This window comes from Stenella coeruleoalba, assembly GCF_951394435.1.
Source record: "Stenella coeruleoalba genome assembly, chromosome: 1".
NCBI lineage: Eukaryota > Metazoa > Chordata > Mammalia > Artiodactyla > Delphinidae > Stenella > Stenella coeruleoalba.
Window position 1 is genome coordinate 183,413,546 of NC_137169.1, and position 19,490 is coordinate 183,433,035.

The 19,490-nt window shown below is 39.9% G+C and overlaps 1 protein-coding gene across 1 annotated transcript in view; it reads left to right on the forward strand.

The window, feature by feature from the left end:
- TNFSF4 (TNF superfamily member 4) overlaps positions 1-19,490 on the forward strand; it is a 111,642-nt gene that overhangs the window by 58,724 nt on the left and 33,428 nt on the right. The window contains exon 2 of the mRNA XM_079940965.1: positions 11,604-11,817. The gene's annotated coding sequence lies outside the window, so the exon portion shown is untranslated. The remainder of the gene's footprint in view (positions 1-11,603; positions 11,818-19,490) is intronic.

Genomic DNA, 19,490 nt, shown 5'->3' on the forward strand with positions numbered 1-19,490 from the left:
GTTTTATATAAAAAATTTCTATCTTTTTAACCTCTATCTCCGTATTAACTTTCAGTGTAATCCATTAATTTTTAAAAATGGGCATATTCTCTCTAATGTTGAAAGTTTGTTTCAAGATGATCAGCTAAATCAAACATTTAAGTTCATCCAAGTTTTATTCATGTGCTAAAATGATCAAAATTAAAGTGTTCATAAAACAAACCAATCAGGCAAATTAAAATAAAGATCTCAAGTTAGCCACCGGATGCCATCTAGATAGAATAGTTAGATATGGAATAGCTTATGAACTGTATTGATGAACAGGGAGTTGCCATGTATGGATTATCAATTTATGAATGTTCAGAATTAAGGATACTCTGCACTGTATTCTTTGAAAATTAGTAGGTTTGATGATTTAGGAGTTTCGAGATCTGTTACGCTTCTGATCATCAGTATGACCTCCACCACCACCACTGCCACCACCACCCAATATTTATTGAGTGCTTACTGTGTGTCAAGCACTATGTTTAGCGCTAATTATGCATTATTTCTTACTCCTCACAAAGTCTGTGAGGTACTATTACTGTCTCTATTTAACTGAGGCTTAGAAAGATTTAGCACTATGTGTTGGTATTATTGCTTAGGGCAGGAAACTTTGGTGTTCAAGTGCACAAGCTTTGACTTGGGGGGAGGGCATGTATTGTGAAATGAGTAGGTAGACTCAGGCTACTTCCCTGCAGTCACATGTGCTCTGCCCAAGTCCTCCCACTGACTATAAAACCCAGCTTTGCCCTTTTCTTGTGTCCTCCCACTTCGGTGTGCAGGATGTGGCATTGTTACAAGGGTGACATCACAAGGAACAGGACGTGTAGTACGTCCAGAGACCCCAAGAGGATAGCTCCCTATTGGTAGGCCATTTTGGAGAAATTAAATGGGCAGTTTTATCTTTGGATATCTTCCTCAACCTTGCATTTTGATAATGTGAGAAGGGTCCTCAGATACTAACAAACACCTTTTTCTTGTCATCTAGATCAAATTTTCAGCACTCACAAGTCTTGCTGCTTCAAAATGTATCTCAATTTCGATATGTCCAAAACAAGTAACTATCTTCCGTTCCCTGCAAACGTGCGCCAGGCCCCTCTAGTGTTCCTCACCTTGAAGAATGGCCCTGTCACACACACAGTCGTCCAAGCCAGAAACCCATACTTCACTCTGGTTTCCTCCTTACCCTCACCCCAACTAATTAATTGCCTTGTCAACTCTAATTCCTAAAAGATTATCATTTATTTTCCCAACCCGCTGCATTTACCCTTCTTGCTTTCTTTCCTTCTTATTCGCTAATTCTTTCATCTTTTATTCATATTGTCATCAAAGTGATCCTTCTAAAACTTAAATTATTGTGTCACATTCTTACTTAAACACCCTCTAACAGCTTTCCGTTGCTATTAGCATAAGCTTTAAATCTCATACTGTGGCTTACAGGATGTTCTATGACTGGCCTCTGCCTCCCTCTTCTGTCTGTCTCTGACCACTTCTACTGCTATCATGATGGATGTGTTTTGGCTTCTTGAAGGGACCACGCATTCTCTCTCATCTGGGCCATTTGTTTATATGCTGTTCCCATCTGAAACACTCTCCCCTCAATTCCTACTTATACCTCTGACATCAGCTTAATTATTCCTTTCTCTAGAAAACTTTCTGTTCTTCTGCATGAAGGAAGGTGTGATGCTACAAGTGTCTTGAACTTCTATAACATACACTTTATTGTAAATTTTTGTTTAATAATCTATCTTGTCTGCTAGCCTATAAGCTCAGAGATGGCAGAGACCATACCCTGTTGTTCATAAATGTATCACACGGCTTGGCACATAGCAGAGGCAAAATAAAGCTAACTAATTAGTTAATTAAACAAAAGTCTTAAGTAGGGGCAAGTATTGTATAATCTTGTACCTTCCAAAGTCACTGAAAACATGTATACAGCATTTTCATCTCTACTAGCCTTTGCTTTTCTTATTGGCTTTAAAAGACAAAAATTGGGCTTCCCTGGTGGCGCAGTGGTTGAGAGTCTGCCTGCCGATGCAGGGGACATGGGTTCGTGCCCCGGTCCGGGAGGATCCCACATGCTGTGGAGCGGCTGGGCCCGTGAGCCATGGCCGCTGAGCCTGCACGTCCAGAGCGTGTGCTCTGCAACGGGAGAGGCCACAACAGTGAGAGGCCCGCGTACCGCAAAAACAAACAAAAAACCAAAAACAAACAAACAAATTTAAAAATCTCAAACTCTGTCAGAGGTGTCTGTAACCTTGGGTCATCTCTACATGAAACTGTGAAATGGAGAAAAGATGAATTCAGTGATCCATGTTGTCAGGCGACTGAGGTTAAGATTAGATCCTTGAGTCAGCAGATTTGTGTTCTGGGACACATGAGGGCTGGCTTGGCTCCTGAGCAGATCAAACATATTGGGTGCCAGGAGTGGATCACTGAAAGGAGGAAGGAAGAGGAAGTTGCATTTCTTGAATGCCAAAAATTGATACTGGAGACATCATTTAATTATACTGTAGTCCAGTGAGGTAGCGATAATAGTCCTCATCTTAAGGGACAAGTAACAGGATCGGGGAAGCTTAAAAAGTGTTCAGTGACACACAGTATCACACACAGAGTGACAGAATTGGAGTTTGCAGCTGATTGATGCCAAAGCCCATTATTTTGTTCTGTACCCCCGTGGGGCCTTAGAAATCATCTGGTACCCTTCTCCTCCTCCAACACCCCTCCCTGCATTTTCAGATGTGAAAAAAGAGGTCCTCACAGGGGACTTGTGTTGTCCCATGTCATATGCTAGTTAACAGAAAAATTTGGGTTAGTACGTGGGTGCTCTGAATTCCACTACCTGCAACAGTTTTATGCTCCATAGTTACAAAATTAGATTATACGTTATCTGGTTACGGTCATAAAAACCAATTGATACTTTCTTTGTTTAAAGACATTTCTTAATGCCTTTCTTTCCAGCTCTTCTACCCCCTGTTTCACCACCACAGCCTGCAGTGTGCCCTCTATTTGGAAGTATCTGTTGCTTCATAGACAGCCTCAGAATGCACTTGTGGCTGGGAACTTCTGGGCACTCCATCTAGTAATATGAAAGAACTAAGGACCAGAAGCTGGATTTGAAGGCACTGCAAGGAAGGCATTTCTTACAGAGTAATCCACAGATAGAATTGATTCTCTAGGAAAGTGATAAGTCCTGACCATTGAGTTTGCTGAAGCTGAGACTGGGAAAGTCTTGGTAGGAATACTCAAAGTTGACACAAAAATAAATAGGGACTGGGGGATGGATATTTGTCAGATGATTGATTACATGGCTTGTAGTTAGTTTCTAACCTGAGCATAAATGGCTCTTCAGCAGAAAAATACAGGTTCCAACAAGCCATTCTGCATTTTATATAAATCCTTTTTCCTTCAAAGGGGCTTGAAAGTGCCAACAGGCAGCAGATGATTGCTCTGTGCCTCTTGCCCCATGGCTGTAGACTGTGCTATATTAGAGGAGGTCTAAAGTTACCCATCTCATTCTCCCTTTTCCTCCTAATCCAGGCTCTTCTTTCAGGATTGTATGAGATTCTAGTTCCTATGTCAAAATCTACTAGCCTCCCTCATCTGGGGAAATGGATGAGATACAAGTTCCTGGGAGGTAGAAGTTGCTCTTGAGCAGAAGGGATTGTGAGGATGGTCTGGGAAAGAGAATGTGGGTATGAGACAAATCATACATTCTCAGAAAGGACAGATAACGTTATAGAACAAGGTAAATTGGGTGAAAGGGTTGCAGAAGAAGGATCAACATAGAAAGTTCTGTGGCTAGGCCCTGGTGGGGATGGGCATGGGATGGGGACAGATGTATACATGCAGGAAGGGTGACTTACAGGGAGGGTGGTGATCAGTGTTCCATATCTGCATCAGGGAGCTGGCTAGCAGGCTCACAGACTTGCCATTGTTAAGTCAGTAATATGCATCAGAGTTTAGCAGGTTGATTTTGAATAAAGTTGTGAGGCTGAGTGGTCCTTTGTGGAGGGGTGGTGGTATGGTTGATGTATGGTGGCTGGATTTCAATGGAATATATCATAAGAAAAAGTTATTTCTAAACCTGGAATGATGTGATTCTCTGATTCTGAAAGTAGAAGTTAAAAAACATTAATAATACAGAGACCCTCTAATAGCTCCGTTCTGTAACACCTCATCCCTACTGATGTATTCATTCTGCATCCTTTTCAATAGTACGTTTTCTGGAAAAGATGGATTTTGCCACTAAATTATGAGTCTCGAAGCCTCAAGGGCTGGAGCACATTCTCACACACCCACACCTTATATCAATTATACTTTGAGAGTCCTTTCAACAGAAGGTGCTTCTGCAGGCTTTCTCTCCAGCCCGTTCTGGAAAAGTTTTCCTCACTTTTAACCAGAAGCCCTTGAAGCCACCTTTTTATAAATTGCTGTTTTCGATAAAGATGGAGTTTGTTTTTCTTAAGATATTTTGAGATTTTTATCCTCACAGCCTGTTCCACAGAAATCAATTAAATGCACCTTTGTTTGTTTTTCTAAATGACCTCATTTCAGGGTGTGAGTTTTTTAGTGCTTTTGCTTTTAATTTTTTTTTTTGGTTGTGGGGCATGTGGGATCTTAGTTCCCCAACCAGGGGTCGAACCTGCGGTCGCTGCATTGGAAGCCTGGAGTCTTAACCACTGGACCTCCAAGGAAGTCCCAGCACCTTTGTTTTCTGACATGATAGAGACACACTTTGCGTGTCAGATGGACCTGATTTTAAGTTCTAGCTCCACTGCGTAGTGGCCATGTTTCCATCTCAGCATTGTTATACTTGCTCTTTCTTCACTCCAAATCTTTGCCTGGATCTCTCCTTCATATCATGTATGTCTCTGTTCACTCCCTAGCTTCCTACCCTGTTTAGGTTTCTTCCTAGTTCTTATAATACTTGATACATTATTTGTCTTGTTGATTCGTTTGAGTACTGTTTTATTGTCTATTCCTCCCCTAGAATGATACCTGCCATGGAGCACACGCTCACTAAATCCTTATTAAATGGATGAATAAAAGAGTGAATTAGTGACTTTGAGCAGCTGAGTAACTTTCCTCAGCCTCAGATTCTTTTTTCTCTTAATCAAGGGAAATTAAATATTCCTCAAAGGATTGCAGTAAAGATTAGATGACATGCTTCAACACACCTAGCACAGTGCCTGTCACATCAAATGCATTCAGGACCATTTTTTCTTTCCCCAGTGATAGATGTTTCCTTTATAATGTTTATATAATGGATGCTTGAGACTCTGTATCACTGAGAGATAATTAAGCTGTTATCTGATGATAATAAAGGACCAAAATCATTGGAAAAAACCCCCCAAAATCCCAGTGCTTTCAGTGGGTCATCTGTCAGCAGAAAGAAAAATAACTCAATGAAAATTGACAAGAATAATTTGCAAGACATGGCTGCTGGGAGAAAACTTAGTGGTCTTTGGTTTTTGGATTTCCTCCTGTTATGATTCAGGCAAGACTGGTACAAGGCTTCCCTGGTGGCGCAGTGGTTGAGAGTCCGCCTGCCAATGCAGGGGACACGGGTTCGTGCCCCGGTCCGGGAAGATCCCACATGCCGCGAAGCGGCTGGGCCCATGAGCCATGGCCGCTGAGCCTGTGCATCCGGAGCCTGTGCTCTGCAATGGGAGAGGCCACAACAGTGAGAGGCCCGCGTACTGCAAAAAAAAAAAAAAAAAAAAAGACTGGTACAGGGAAGTTAGGTCATTTGTCAGGTAATTAGTAGCAGAGTTGGGACTGGAACGTAGATGCTTGAGACTTGGTTTGTGCTCTTGCCTCCTACACGTCACTTGCCTCCAAACATGAATTGGTTCAAACTGGTTTCAGAATTTAGAGACTCTACAGATGGAAAATGTTAATCATTGTAATTTCAGATTCTTGGTTGATTCCAGCTTTCTCTTTAGTTATAAACATGTCTTAACCTTTGTCATAATAGCCCCTTAATAAAAATAAAGATTTGGAAACATATTTTCTCTCTTACTAAATTAGGTGACCTCTTCAAAATGTTTGTAGGCCTAAAATTATTTTGTGGAAAACAGTTAATAAAGAAGACATATACACAACATTGTAAATCAACTATACTTTAACTTAAAAAAATGAAGAAGACATATAAAAATGAGGGGAACACATGCAAGATGAAACTAACAGAACATAATGCTGGAAATGCTTTAAAATCTAACTTAGTATCAAATCAGAGACTTATAGTCTGAAAGTGCCAATACCAATCAGTAAATGTGAAAAAATGAGGTAAAGCTATGAATAGGATCTGAAACTGTGGTAGAAAATAAGCTCAATAATAAAAAAGGTATAATTTTAAAATCTCATTTTCAATTTTTTAGACATGGATAATTTTCTATGAAATTTGACTTGTATAATAAAAGCTTTACAAGTTTAAATTAATTAGACATGCTTTATGCTAAATCAACTTTACAGAAAGATTAAAAATAAAATGTATATTAGACACTCACATTTTCCATGCAGCTTATTCTGGGTAGAATCATAATAGATATCTTTTTCAAACCTAGTTCCTAAGAATGAGCTATTTTTTTTCTAATGGGCTTCTAATAACTTTGCTGGCTGAGGTTACATTTTGATAGGGTTTCTCCAAGAACAAGTTTAATTATTAATTTCCCCCTCACATCCCTTCCTCATCCCTTTAGTTTTCCCTTCTCTCTCACACCTGTCTCCTTCTCTCCCTCCCTCTCTTCCCTCCCTCCTTCCTCCTCTTTCTTCACATCCCCTCCTTCCCCCATGCCACTCTTCCCTCCCATTTCCATAATTATCTCATTGCCTTTCCTTGCCCCTCTCTCTTTTCTTTCATTGGCCCAAGTGAACTTGAAGAAATTATAGAAATAAGAAAGAGTCTCAATCTCTTGAAAAACTACATAGGTAAGCCTTTTAATTTAAAATATGCTATAATTTTTATTAGAGATGGAAGGGATCTCAGGTAAAAATTGTAGTATGTTACATGAATGGCCTTGGTTCTTCTGTGTAACTACATTCTTTGCCATGTGACTGTGAAGTTGTACTCCTTGAAAAGGTGGAGGTGTATTCCCCACCCTTTGACTTTGTTTTGGCCACGTGACTTGCTTTGGCCAGTAAAATGAGGCTGAGGTGATGGTATGCCACTTCCAAGTTTGGGACCTAAGAGGCCTTACATGTTTCTGTTTTGGCTTCTTGTACCTCAGTCATTACCAGAAGATAATGCCCAGACTCTTCTGTTGGTCCCAGAAAGAAAATGAGAGACATGTGGAACAGAACCACCCAACAAATTCAAGCCTCAGTCAGCTGACCTGCAGCTGACACACAAATGCCTGAGCTAAATAGATGCTTATTGTGATGTACCTCTGATGTTTGGTGGTTGTTTGTTATACAACATTATTGTAGCAATAGGAAATTGATACACTATCCAACTCAATGTCTTCCATTTTAAATATGGGGAGACTGAGGCCTAGAGGAATCTAGGGTTACAAATTGGTTAATGACAGATCTGGAACTAGGACTCAGAGCTCCAGGTAGTTGGATCAATGCTTGTCTAATAAATAGTGCCTTGCTGTGAAGTAAATTTGCAAACTCCTCAAGTTCTTAAAGTAATACCTTTTTACTAAACTTCTGTTATTGTCTCCTTATTATTTATTTATTTAACTAATTTGAATCTATCATTTCAGCAATCAGTTAGGTTAACTGTCAATTTATTATAAAGGACAGGAAGCAGAAAGCAGTATTGTATTGTTAAGGCTTCTCAATCTTGCTGTGATGTGTGTGTGTGTGTGTGTGTGTGTGTGTGTGTGTGTGTGTGAGAGAGAGAGAGAGTTAAGAAAACTTGTCATCATAGCTGTCATTAGCTGAGTAATTACTATAATTATACTCCAGGAATTGTGGAAAGTATTTTTAATTTATTATCTCGTTTGGTTTATACCATGGATTAACAAACTATGGCCTAGGGCCAACTCCTGTCCACTGTTTTTGTAAATAAAGTTTTATGGGAACATAGTCATGTTCATTTTTTAATGTATTGCCTATGTTTACTTTTGCACTACAATGGCAGAGTTGAGTAGTTGTGGCAGAGACTGTGTGGCTTGCAAGGTTGAAAATATTTGCTATCTGGCCATTTACAGAAAAAGTCTATTGATATCTGGTCTTACAGCAGTAATTTTCAAGTGTGATCTGTGAGCCCAAGGTTCCTTAAGAGGTCTGTGAGGTCAGAGCTATTTTCATGACAATACTAAGACATTCTTGCCTTTGTCACTGTGTTGACATTTGAACTGATGACAGATAATTGCTGTCACTTTCGCATAAATTAAGGTACTGGTGCTACACTGTAATAGTCATTATATTCTTCAGGTACTAACAGTAAAAAAAAGAAAGCCGATTTTACTTTAGATGTCCTGATGAAGCAGCAAAAATTAATTTTATTAAACTTTGACTCTTTGAGTGTAAATCTTTTTATTATTCTAGGTGGTGAAATGGGACGTGTGCATGAAGTGCTTATGTTGCACACTGATGATGTTTGTCTCAAGGGAAAGCCCTGTGTGACAGAGTTGGGAGCTAAACTCGCTGTTTTTTTTTCATGGAACACAATTTTTACTTGAAAAAAGAAAAGACTAACAAAGAGTTGGTCTTTCTGATTTTTCAGGCTTGAGTATTCGGCAGACATTTTCTTAAAAGTGGAAGAAGTGTACCTGTTGTTTCAAGAACCACTGACAGTGTTTTTTGCCAATGATAAAATCAGGCATTCAAGTGAAAGTTAACTTTGGGAAAACTTGCATCTGCTACCTTGAGATTGACAGCTTTCTAATACTTGGAAGACTTTTATGATGAACTTAGTGGTGATATTAATGAATGTGATTTATTTATTTAGCCATAACATAAGGCAGTGGGTCCATGTTTGAAAAATCTGTGTAACTCAGTGAACCAATATTTTAAAATGACCCATGAATAAATAATGCTGCAAATTTACGCATGGGAAAAGATCTTTTCAAGATGTAAGATATTCCCATGGATCTTCATGTAACAGTATAATATGTTCATTGATATGATTTTTGATTCTACATGACAACTAACCTTTAATAAACTATCACTTTTGAGTTTTGGTGTGTAATCAAATGACAATATCCACAATTATCTGAAAAGAATATTAAGATACTCCTCTTTTTTCTAACTGCCCATTTGTAGTTGGTTATATTTTCTTCATATACATCGACCAAAGCAGCGTGTCACAACAAATTGAGTGCAGCAGATATGTGAATCCACTTACTTTCCATTAAGCCAGACATTTAAAAAATAATAAGAATGTAAAGCTCTTCTCACTAATTTTTTTGAAAATAGAGTTTTTTTCATAAAAATTTGTTGTTTATATTAACATGTAATAGGGTTAATTTTTAAATGAATAAATAAATATTTTTTAAATTTTCAGTTTAAATTTTTGTGGTGGTAAATATCAATAGATGTACGACACATAAATAAAAGCTCCTAAGAATTTTCAATAATTTTTAAGAGTATAAAGAGGTGCTGAGATTTAAAAAGTTTGAGAATTGCTATGATATATGTATAACTATTATCCCTATTTTATAGATGATGAAGCTGGCTTAGAGATAGTAAGTTGCTCAAAGTCAAATAGCTTTCTGTAGAGTTGAGATTCAAACTCCAGCAGAATGACTCCGAAACTTACATTTATCGCCACTGAAAATGTCTTCTGGTATTTCTGGATTTAGAAAGCTCAGAAAACTCAGGACAGTTGTCTGTCCTCCCCCCTCCCCCCGCCCCCGGCCCCGGATATGCATACACAGACTTAGAACACGATTTTCTGTGCTCATTTTTTATTCTTTTCTTCCTGGTTTCTTCTCAGTTCTAAAGACATGGGCCAGTTTATCTGCAAAGCTGCGTTTAATAGAGTTAGATAAAACAGTCCAGAGAAAGGAACTGTGGAGAGAGAATGACTTTAGATCTATCTGGGTAAGGTTTTCACTTGCTGCTAAAAAGGAAACAGAGAGAAAGCATAACTTGGGAGTCCAGGGAAGATTGGCTCAGTTAGCCAGGGTAGGTGGCAGGAAGATTGACCCAAGGACTGGATTTTGTCCTCATCCACATCTTAGGTCAGGAGTAGCCCAGAGATGGCACTTCTGCCTCCTGGTCCATGGAAGACATTGATAATTGGTCAAAACCCCCTTTCTCCTTGAGTTTAGAGATAGCCTCACTTTCCTTCCCAAGGCCAGGTCCTACACAGTCACTCCATATAGAAGATGTGGCATATATGATGAAACCTTATCACAATCCTAGCTTTATGTTATACCTGTGACTCCATCTCAAACACAGAGCCTATCAAGAGGTTTTGTATGACTCATTCCTAGTCCTAGAAAAACAATTCCTGGCAAGTCTGTGAAGTTTTCACTGGCTGCATTAATTAGGAAAGATTTGCATATTTTCTTCCTATACGTATGAAATTGAACCCTCCTTTGTCGTCTAAGCCTTGCAGACACAGAATGTGTAGTAGTTAATAGCATGGGCTCTGGCGTCAGATTATCTGGGTTTGATCTTCCAGTGGTATTGTGAGGATTAGATGACAATAAAATAAAACACATTTAACAGTACTCAGCTTATAGTAATGCTTAGTGAATATTAGCTATTATTATTACTACTATTACACTGTGGCAGAGACCTTATTTAGGAAAATGTTGATTGTTTAAAATTAGGATTGCAGACTTCCAGCTCTAGCAGCAAGAGGGTTAGGTATCCTGAATTATCCTCTGGTTGAAAACAACCGAAATAAATGAATGGAATATAAAGAATATTTAAAAAATACATCTCTGAGCAAGAAAGGAAGGAAGACATTCGCAGAGGTTGAAAACTAAGTGAAAGTGGGAACCTGGAGGGCAAATGAACATCAAAGCAGATTTCATTTGAGGTTATCTGACAAATCTTTGTGACCTTGAAGTTTTATTTTGATGTATACACAGGACTTAGAAGGCAAGAGATAAAGCCTAAGATTGGCCTAACTTGGGGGATCTCATAAGAGACCCATACACAAAGCTCAGTTTAAGGTTAAACTCCAAATGAATCTGCCGTGTGGAATGGGACAATAAGGAAACTTGTCTGGTTTGACCATGGTTTGAATGGAGGGAAAAAATGTCTCCTAAGAATTTATAGCCACAAGCCGGTCCTCTCTGGGGTTTGAGCATGAATGAGAAGTCTGAGTTGCAAAAAGAAATGGTGAGCAAATATGTGATTAATATGTGGTTAAATAAAAACATTGTATAAAACAACAACAGTAATAATAATGTCTAATTGGTTAGACAAATCAAAACAGGATAGAACCAAAATACTAGATAGCCATAGAATTTAAATTCAAGGAGTGATGGCTGACTAGGGTTGAAACACTGTAGGATACATGCAGTGTTTAAGAGGCAGCTAAAAATATTTATGAAATTTAGAGTTTGTTAAGTTTGCATGTTTAAAAAATCTAGATTAACCACAAAAAATATATATACAACAAGCTCCCCCTTTCTTAAATACCTTTTTTTTTTTTTTTTTTTTTGCAGTACACGGGCCTCTCACTGCTGTGGCCTCTCCCATTGCAGATCACAGGCTCCGGACGCGCAGGCTCAGCGGCCATGGCTCACAGGCCCCGCCGCTCCGCGGCATGTGGGATCTTCCCGGACCGGGGCATGAACCGTGTCCCCTGCATCGGCAGGCGGACTCTCAACCACTGCGCCACCAGGGAAGCCCTTAAATACCTTTTGGAACTCTTCTCAGGTATGATACTTTGGCACTTAAGTAGCGTTATCCAAGTTCCTGCAGTTAGATCATAGGGAGAAGCAAAAGTTTTTACAACATAAAATATTCACCAGTGAATTGGCTAATAGTGAAATTAGTCCACACATAAATATCCTTCCCCATCTTATTCTAAGTCCACGGTTGTGAGCATTTGAATGCAAAGTAAACTGAGTGATGAGTAAAAGTGCAAATCTTGCAAGAGAGTCAAGATACTAAGAAGTCTGTAAAAGCACATTGGAGAATCACAAAGCTTTTGAAAAAGGAGGCTGTGGCAGATTCAGATCAGTTGACAATTGAAGAAGAGAAAATCAATAAAGATGATAACATGATTAGATGATGCAAAGAAGAATGATTTTGATACACAAGGATTAAGAGAGCCCTTGAGAAGACAGATAAATCTCTCTCAAATTGTATTAAATATGGAAAAAGCTAAGATGTGGGAAAAAGGACTCCAAAATACAGTGACTTAAGGAAGATAGAAGTCATGTCTCTCTATGAGGCCAATCAGGGATCCAGGCTTCTCCTTTCACCTTGTTGCTCTGCCTTCTAGGGAGTGATGCTCATTTGCATAGACAAAGCTAAATCATGTGGTATATCCTGTGTTTCAGTTCAAAGAAGAACAGAGAGAGGAAGCCTAAGGCAGGCAATTTCCTTTTAAGCAAGTGATATAGAATATATATTATATTTATCACTTACTCTCACATTCCATTGGGGAGAATCAAATCACATGATCACAACTGCTAGTGAAGCTGGGAAATGTAGTCTCTACCTGTATGACCAAGGGTCTAAGAATAAGAGGAGGGGCAACTAGTAATCTGCCCCACGAATATTTGTGCAAAATTGACTCTGTGATCATGCTCTGAAAAAGAAACATGATGTAATGGGTGATGTACTTATAATTAGGTATGATGAATTATGCCCCACCCAGATCAATACCTGATTCATTTCTTTAACTTAAGAAAGGCCATACATATCATTTTTACTCACATTTTGTAAGTCAGGTAAAGTAAACTTATTTTGAGGACTTAGTAGATTACTAGGTGCTTAATAGTCTTTGTTTTGTTCTTTTATTTTCCAGTAAAATGACGAGAAAATTCTTATTCCTCCTCCACATTTGTAGTTGGTATGAGCCTTCATGCACAATCTCTGTGTTCAAGAATTGTAACCCAAACTTCTATTTTTAAAACCTCCACTTATTTTGGCCCAGGCATGACAACTTAATTTCAATTCGTAGTTCCTCTTTTTACTCAGATTGCACCTAAGTTCTAGGGGCTTACATAGCACGCAGAAATTATTGGGGCTCTGTCTAACCTGGCATTTGCTGGGACAGCCATCATCCATCTGGGCCTCATTCATTCAAAAAACATGTAAAGCACCTACATGTGCCAGGCACTGAGAAACGCTTTAGTCCCTCCTCTTAGGGAGCATATCATCCAGTGAACTTTGGTGCATTTTGAAAAAATCTGGCCCAAGAGCAAGGTCAAGCATGCACATGTGTTAGAGAAGTCAATTTAACAGATTGGTTCAAAGCGAGGAGGAAGAAATTAATGACCGAATGAAATTCTGGGGATTATTTATGTTTTTCATTTTTAATGCATTTGTTATTCCAGCACAGTCTATGAAAATTGAGAGTTGGTGATATTTAGAAGTCAGAAGAGACTTAGAGAGACGGAGATGTGTGTGTGTGTGTGTGTGTGTGTGTGTGTGTGTGTGTGTGTGTGTGTGAGAAAGAGTGGCTTCTGTTTCTCCTGGGGAATTCCTCTTTCGATGTTGGGGTCGGGGAGGAAGAGTGCTACAAGCCTTCAGCCCTAATGCAGGAGGGTTTAACCACCTCTTACCATGTGACTGTAGCCTTCTAGTCACTGTGGGATATTAAAGGGACTGAGAGCCACAGTTCTGAAAGTTGCTTAGAGTCTCTATGCAGAGAAAAACTACAGCCAGGACAGGCAGGAAACAGAGCTGTATGAGTAAAACACTGTGACGGAAATAAAGTGTCACCGTGACAAAGGCTAATTTATAGATTGGCAGAGAGGAAGGGGAGATGGTTGTAAGACGGGAGAACAGTGTGGTCAATTAATTACAAAGGAGTGGTGAGGACCACGTGCGCAGGGGGTCTAGGTGGCAGGGAGGACAGGCCTGGCTGGAGCCAAGGACTGGGTGGGAAAGTTTGCTTCTGTGACCAACCTGTCTCTCCGTCTGCTTGTGCCATACAGCCCTGCAGGCCCACTCCCCCTCACTCTCAGTTTAATCCCATCACTCTGTACAGCTTCGTGAGTGAGAGCATTGGCTTTGCAGCCAGACGGACCTGAATTTTAGTTTTAGCTTCACTACTTACCCCCATGTGGCCCTTAACTTTACTGAACCTCCCATTTCCTTATTGCCCTGCAGGTTTTTGATGATTGTAATGTACCACCATATACAAAGTATCCAGTAGAGTTTTCAAAGTACTCAGTAAGAGTAGTTACTATGGCCATTACAGCCTGCCAGTGAGGTGATGAGTGCTGGAACCAGGGTGGTAGGATGGGGCAAAAAGGGATGAAGTGTTTTAACTTCAGACAGTCTTGAGTTCACATTCCAGCAACATCACTTCCTCTATAGTTCCCACTCTGCAAGGGATTACATGAGATCATGAATATAAAGTTGCTCCATAAGGGCACCAGCAGTGCCTTTTAAAAATGTCTGTTTCCAGAATCTGAAAAAGAATACACACACACACACACATATGTACATATACATATATAAAAAACCGAATCACTTTTGCTGTATGCCTGAAACTAACACAACATTGTAAATCAACTATACTTCAATAAGAAGTTGTTTGTTTTGGAAAAAAAAAATGAAAAAAAAAAAAGTTTGTTTCCTTGCTCATCACTTATCCACTCTTTTTTTCTTTGTTCCCCAGCAGGCTGCTTCTAGTCTTCTAGTTATGTGTTTGTGCAAAGAGTAGGACAGTGGACATTGACTAGGGTCATGCCTTGGCTTGCCCTGGCGTTCTTGGTATGAGCTGTTGACCAGCATTACTTTGAATAGTCTTCCTTTTCACTCACAAAGAATCCTGGTTTGGCAATAAATTACCCTAGTACTACCATCACTTTTCTGCCCACCAGTCTAGCATCCTAGCCATTATCCCAGGCTGCCCTTTCTGAGGAGGAAATCACCCGGGGGCTTTGGGCTGGGGCATATCCCTCCAGAGTTGCTGTGGAGTTGACAGGCATCCCCCTGAGGCAACCACCTCATTTGTGTCTTCTTTACTGTCTGGGGGTCCCCAGGAGTAACTGGTTGGCTGTCTGCTTTTAGCCACCACATATTCTTTCCCCTGGGGTTTCTCTCCTCCTGGAGCTCTTACTGAAACAAGATACAGCCACGCAATAGAGTTTCTACCCTCCCCTTTCATATTTGCTTCCAGTCAACACAGCTTTTATGGTCCCCTGGGTTTCTATGATATGTTTGGGAAAAGAAAGAAAAATAAAAACATACAAAAGGAAGTCACAACTGTTTATGACAGATTAGAAATGATCCTAACCTTCATAGGTATGCAAAAGTTGGCTTTTCTTACCCCTCCTCACTGATTCATCTCTTTCAGAAAACTTCTGAAATCCACCTTTGTCTGATCTTCCTGCCTCTCTTTTTTTATTCTTGGGACTTTAAGTAATGGTTCCCTGCTATTTTTTTTAGCAATTTTGGGGGGCACTTAGTGAGTACTCAATAAATATTCTTTTCTAGAGTAGTGGCAAGCCACAGAAGTAGACTGAAAAGGAACAAATTCCCGGCAGTTGTTTTTTTTAAGGCTCATTCCCACTGAGAAATCCTGGTCTAATCAGAATGAAACTACAGATAATGACATAATAATGTAAATGCTTATTAAAAGCTGCGTGCTAGGTACTTTACGTGCATTACCTCACTGACATCTCACAGTAACCCTGCAGAGTTAGATACTAGATACAGTTACTATACTCTTTCCCTCATTTAATAATGAGAAAAACAAAGTCTTTGAAAGGTTAAGTGATTTGCCCAGTTACTCCAATAATTCTTCCATTATGACTGAAACGCTTGAGGTAAGCTGGGATTCAGACTTGGGCAGCCTGTCTCTAGAGCTCTTGCTTTTAACAGTTCTACTAGACCAACTCCCCAGACTGCAGGCACCAAAGACCCCACACCGGACGAGTAGCCAGGATCCAACCTGGAGGAAGCCTGCCTGGGGTGGGGTGGACCCTATACTTCTGAAAAAGAGAAGGCATGACGCATTAGCCATTTTCACATGTCTCTCTGTGGTCTTGCTTTTGCCCTGCTTCCTCTGATAGCTTTTCATACTAAAATTAATGATCGCGTCCTCATTTTACTTTTCAAAGTTATAGAAAGGGCACCATTTTGGTGACTGTTCAGTGGGTCGTTCCCCTACCCTACCCCCTGCCCTCAGTTGTCAGTGATTTTTCACTGCTGTTTATTTTGGCCATTGATGGAGAAGGGGTGGTATCACCAAAGGCATTCTGAAGTTAGGGTGTCCATTGGGATGGTGGACGAGGCTGCTGTTCAGGGAAGGAATTTTCCAGGCATTTAAACTAAGACCTCTCAATCTTGCTAATTTTGGACCAGTTCTTCCTGTGAGGTGAGCGTGGGGGAAATGCTCTTGAATACTCCTCACCTTTGGTTTTCCAGTATCAAGATCTCTACTGCCTGATTGTATCGTGTGTGTGGTTATTTTTTTTCACTGATGAAACTAACTTTCCCTGATTAAGGTTGGGACTTTTTCTCTTTGGTCATTTCAGACCCTTTCAGTGGAGTTTTTGTATCTTGTCTTTTGTCTCTGATGTTTCCTTTACTTAGTCAGGCTTTATTTCAGGTTTCAGTTAGTACATCTCCGCCCCCTTTCCTACCCGCCCCACCTAATTTTTAGATGTCAGAATATATCCATCACAGACGACCAAGTTGTCATTCTGGTACGTAGTCTTCATAATGAGTCGTAGCTAGTCTTGATAACTAGTCTTCAACTAGTGCCAAAGCTAAAGGACAATTGGATGGAGAAAATATACCTTCTAGATGGGTCCTTTTAGTTGGAGTAAACCTAAGATCATAAGGCGACAACAATATTCCTAGCTTTGAAAGTAACCAGCTATAATATTAGCTAACATTTACCCAGCATTTATTATATGCTATGTCATGTACATTGCCTGTCTTGTCTCACTTAACCCTCACACACATCCTGAGCAGGAAACTTTCCATTTTCAAAAGGACAAAATCACAGCTCAGAGAAATTAAATGCCTTGTCAAAGGGTCACACAACTAGTAGATGGTGGTCCTGGGATTAGAATTCAGCAACCTTAACCTCTATACTGCTATGTAAAGGAAAACATCACATGGAGTGAGTTAGTCAAATGATCTTGGCCAAGTTACATAACCTCTCTGTGATTTAATTTCCTCATCTGTAAAATGGGGAAAATAAAATTACTCTTGGAGTCATTTTCAACACCTCTGTGGTGTTTAAATGAGGAGCTGTCCAAAGCGGAGCTCTTGACTTGCAAACTGCCTCCCCTATCTGCTCCTCCTGTCTTCCTCTAACGCTCAGTTAATGACACCACTACACAGCTACTCAGCCACATTGCCCAGAAGTCACCTTTGATTCCTTGATTTCCTTCACCTGTCATATCTAATCCAGTAAACCTTATTGTTCTACCTCCAAAGTATAACCCACATCGGTCATTTGTCACCATCTCTACTGCCATGACCCTAGCAGTCAAGCCACTTCACATCATACCTAGACTACTGAGTCTTACTGTTTATATCAGTGTTAATAAACAAGTTTAAAAAGAAACAAACAAGTAATAAACCTTTCTCCCTTTTATTTATCTAAGCAGTAACTAAAAGACCCATGAAAAACATGATTTTTTTACTAACCTTGCAATAACAGAATCTCATATTTAACACATTATGAAGAAGCTTTAATATAATGTAAAAGTTAGAGGTGGGGGCAGCTAGGAAACATCAAAGGTAGTTTTTTGTATATTAGGGTAATTTTGTCCCTCGTAGAATTTTCTCCTTCTCTCCCTGGGCCAGGAATAGAAGATGAGGTCTAAGTAACTGGAGAGAGAGTGTTAAAGAAGAAGGGACTTCTGTGTATAAGGAGCCTTAGGATTTTTTCATTGGTGGGCATTGAGTTGGTTCTTACCTTGTTGCCACCTGGAACTGCGATGAAGTGGATAAGGACCCTTGAAATAGAGATATTGGGTTCTTGGGTGCTCTGAGTAGACGTTTCTAATAGCTGTGGAAGGGACCTAACCCACAGCAAATCAAACAAGGATGTGGAGAGATCTGTCTGGAATGTCAAGGTAATTAGACCATGCAAGGGTCCTGAAGACTTAGGAAGAACAATGGTTCAAAGAGAGAACTGCTGATTAAGGTGGCAAATATCAACTCAGACCATTTTTTGGAGCACCTGAGCTCTCCCTGGGATGCCCAGAAATACCTGGAGACCAAACTGTGGGGTGTTGATGGGGTGATGCTACCATGTAGGTTAGGGTCTATCTTGCCCAGCGCCAGCCAAAAAGAATATCACAATGTAATCTAAAATTCTTTGCTAGCCGTATCAAAAAAGTAAAAAGAAACAGGTGAAGTTAATTTTAATAATGATTTATTTAACCTAATAGATCAAAAATATTATCATTTCAGTATGCAGTACTAGCCTAGTGGTGTGCTGGTAAAGCAGCTGTCTAAAAAAAAGTCCCAATTTGTAGTGTTTACTAATTTCAGTGGTGTAAATACTCTCACCATGGCCATTTTCAAGCTACAATAATCATACTAATAGTGACAAATAACAATAACTGAATGCTAGCATATATCAGATACTCTTTCTCTCTCCCTCTCTTTCTCTCTCTCCTCTATAGTAGATGACTGAATGAAGGCTGGGAGGTTAAATAACTTGTCCAGTGGCAAGTAGAAAAGCTTTGATTTGCATACAGGTCTTCTGACTTTTGCCCAAAGTGTCAAGAATAAAAGCAAAGTGGTATCAAAGAAGGGTGGGGAATCATGGAGCTAGAAGGGTAGAAGAAAAGAAGAATAAAAGCTCTGAAGAACTAGAATACAACTGTAGCCTCAGTTCAGTCTAATTCATTTCCTGTCTTGAGCACAGCCATAGACTGGTGCTAGGGGAGCTGGGACATATGAGAATGAATGGGGCTTGGACTCTTTTCCATGTGGGAAGACAGGCACATACATGCAGAACTCTGAGACAGGGCAGACTGTGATCTGTAATAAAAGAAGAGCCTAATTCATCTTCCCCATGCTGAGCCTAGGGCAGAGGGAAGGTCACCAGTGTGGTGAAGAGCCCCACATTAGGGCAGAGGGATTTGGGGGATCTGGAGCTTGAGCAATGCCTAGCAGGGCATCCTTTGGGACTTCAGGGTCAGTGATGAAACAGGAAGTTGAGATCTAGATTCCAAGTTTAACAAAGATATGTTGGAAAGTTTGAGCTAATATAGGAAGGAAAATGGTAGGAACTGCAGAAAGCACCAAGGAACACAGCAGAAAGTAGGAAGGAGAAGCCTAGAGGAATTCCCTAAGCTAATTTGAATAAAGCTGTAGGGTTTCTGTGCGTGTGTGATTTTTGCAGAAAGGACTTCTCAGTAAAGCTTAGGGTGGTAGAAATGAGTGAACAAACC